Genomic DNA, 3591 nt, shown 5'->3' with positions numbered 1-3591 from the left:
GTACTGCTGGGGTTAGATTTCCTCACCCATCATAGGAGCGTCACCCTGCAGTATGATGGCCCTTATCCCCCGCTCTCCGTCTGCAAGGCGCTGTCACTGCAGCGCCCCCCGAGCACCACCTGCAGTCTCTCGACCCTCAAGATCACCCCCCCCCCCTTTATTCGATAACATCACCCGGATTGTAGGCCTATAGCCACCAAAAGTAGGCGCTATCGTGCGGAAGACCGGGCCTTCATTTGGTCCGAAGTACAACGTTTGCTCCGGGAAGGGATTATCCAGGCCAGCACCAGCCCCGGGAGGGCGCAGGTGGTCGTAGTTAAATCGGGGGAGAAACACTGCATGGTGATTGACTACAGCCAGACCATAAACAGGTATACGCAACTAGATGCGTACCCTCTTCCCCGCATCGCGGACATAGTCAACCGCATCGCGCACTATAGGGTTTTCTCGACGATCGATTTGAAATCGGCTTACCACCAGCTCCCTATCCGCTTGGAGGATCGCCCATACATTGCCTTTGAGGCGGACGGTCGCCTCTACCAGTTCCTCCGAGTCCCCTTTGGTGTCACCAATGGGGTCTCAGTCTTCCAGCGGGCCATGGATCAAATGGTGGACCAGCGCGGGCTATGGGTCACTTTCCCGTATCTGGATAACATCACCATCTGCGGCCATGACCTGCAGGATCATGATGCCAACCTATAAAAATTCCTCCGTACGGCCACTCTTCTGAACCTGACATATAATGAGGCGAAGTGTGTTTTTCAGACACGCCGCCTCGCCATCTTTGGGTACGTGATAGAAAATAGTGTCCTTGGTCCCGACCCAGCCCGTATGCGCCCCCTTATGCAGCTTCCCCTCCCTACTACCCTCAAGGCACTGAGGAGATGCCTGGGCTTCTTCTCCTATTATGCCCAGTGGGTTCCCCGTTACGCGGATAAAGCCCGTCCACTTCTAAAATCGACCTCTTTTCCCCTGGCGGAGGAGGCCCGTTGGGCCTTCGACGACATCAAAGCGGACATCGCGAAGGCCGCGATGCACGCTGTGGACGAATCCATCCCATTCCAAGTGGAAAGTGATGCGTCTGACTTTGCCCTAGCCGCCACCCTTAACCAGAGGGGCCGTCCGGTGGCCTTCTTTTCCCGGACCTTACAAGGCCCTGAGATTCGACACTCCTCGGTCGAGAAGGAGGCCCAGGCCATCGTGGAAGCTGTCCGGCACTGGCGCCATGATCTTGCGGGCCAACGATTCACCTTAATTACGGACCAGCGGTCAGTTGCTTTCCTGTTTAACACCAGGCAAAAGGGCAAGATTAAGAATGACAAGATCTTGCGGTGGAGGATTGAGCTCTCCACCTACAGATATGACATCATGTACCGGCCTGGGAAGCTCAGTGAGCCCCCAGATGCCCTGTCCCGTGGATCATGTGCCAGCGCCCAACTAGACCAGCTACAGTCCCTCCATAACGACCTCTGTCATCCGGGTGTCACCAGATTTTTCCACTTTGTCAAAGCCCGTAACCTGCCCTACTCCCTCGAGGAAGTCCAGACGATTACCAGGCAATGCAGGGTCTGCGCTGAGTGCAAACCGCAGTTCTACCGGCCAGGTAGGGCGCACCTGGTGAAGGCCACTCGCGCGTTTGAGCACCTTAGCATTGATTTTAAAGGCCCCCTCCCCTCCTCTAACCGCAATGTGTATTTCCTGAATATCATTGACGAATACTCACGTTTCCCTTTTGCCTTCCCCTGCCTGGACATGACCACGGCTACAGGGATTCGGACCCTGAACACGCTCTTCACCCTGTTCGGCTTCCCATCCTACGTTCATAGCGACTGTGGGTCCTCTTTCATGAGTGACGAGCTGAGGCAGTACCTGCTCGCCAAAGGCGTTGCCTCCAGTCGCACCACTAGCTATCACCCCAGGGGCAATGGTCAAGTAGAGCGGGAGAACACAACCGTCTGGAAGGCTGTTCTATTAGCACTACGGTCTAGGGGCCTTCCAGTCAGCCGTTGGCAAGACGTCCTCCCGGACGCATTACATTCCATTAGGTCACTCTTGTGTACAGCGACCAATACGACCCCTCACGAGCGGATGTTCACTTTTCCCAGGAAGCCCTCCTCGGGTACTTCGCTCCCGGATTGGCTGATGTCCCCGGGGCCCGTTCTGCTTCGGAAGCATGTCCGGACCCATAAGGCAGATCCCTTGGTCGAGGAGGTCCAATTGCTCCACGCGAACCCTCAATACGCTTATGTGGCGTACCCCGATGGGCGGGAGGACACGGTTTCTGTCCGTGACTTGGCACCCGCGGGTGCCCCTGAGGCCACCACGTCCTTCCGCCCCACTGTTCCCGGTGTTGTCCACTCGGAGACAGCTACGCCCCTTCCCCCTTCAGTCCCTGTCCCCAATGTAGTGCGCCCAGAGCCTGTTGCGGCCCCCCCACCCCCCAGCTCCAGTTCCCTCTGTTCCCCATACGCCACCAGGGCCACTGCTCACTCCTCTCGCCCCTATGTACAGCTCGCTTGAGTCGCCGGAGCCGGAGCCATGCAGTACCCGATGACTGGATGGGACGACGGATCGGTCCGCTTCACACCACCCAGCGCCTTCTCTCGACGCTCACTGTACGGAGCCTGGGCCGACATCGCTCCCTGCTCGGACGACTCTGCGACCTGCGCTACGACGATCGCGACGGCGGATCAAGCCACCGGTTCGTCTGGACTTGTGATATCGTTTCTGTTTCATCCCCGTGTTGTTTTTTTAAAGGAAGGGGTGAATGCGGTGGACTTCAGTTGTACTTTTGTCCTATATGGACCACCGTTGTGTGTGTTTGTCATACCTGGACACATCCCCTCCCGGTTTGGTTCCGCCCCTCGGCACCTAGTATAAAGGTGGCTGTCTCCTCCCCCTTGTTCAGTCCAGGTCGGTTATTTGTTGGGATGTGCTCCTGATTCTGTTGTGAATAAAAGCCTACACTTGTATTGGCACACAGGTAGTCTTTCGCCTTATTGATAGCGCATCACGGCCCATCATTGTTGATTCAGCCGACAATAATCTCTCCTTCTACGTCACCAAAACATAGGAGATTGTTATCGACTTCAGCAAGTGTAATGGAGAACATGCCCCTGTCTACATCAACGGGGACGAAGCGGAAATGGTCGAGAGCTTCAAATTTCTAGGTGTCCAGATCACCAACAACCTGTCCAGGTACTGCATGTCGAGACTATAGTTCAAAAGACGAAGGAAATTTGGCATGTCAGCTACGACTCTCACCAACTTTTGCAGATGCACCACAGAAAGCATTCTTTCTGGTTGTATCACAGCTCGGTATGGCTCCTGCTCTGCCCAAGGTGATGCCCTCTGCAGGTGAATGTAACCCAGTCCATCACGCAAACCAGCCTCCCATCCACTGACTCTGTCTACACTTTCCGCTACCTCGGCAAAGCAGCCAGCATAATCAAGGACCCCACGCACCCCGGACATTCTCTCTTCCACCTCCTTCCATTGGGAAAAAGATATAAAAATCTCAGGACTCGTACCAACCGACTCAATAACAGCTTCTTCTCTGCTGCCACCAGACTTTTGAATGGACCCACCTTA

Source organism: Mustelus asterias, chromosome 8 (assembly GCF_964213995.1).
Source record: "Mustelus asterias chromosome 8, sMusAst1.hap1.1, whole genome shotgun sequence".
Classification (NCBI taxonomy): domain Eukaryota; kingdom Metazoa; phylum Chordata; class Chondrichthyes; order Carcharhiniformes; family Triakidae; genus Mustelus; species Mustelus asterias.
This window is presented reverse-complemented; position numbering follows the sequence as displayed.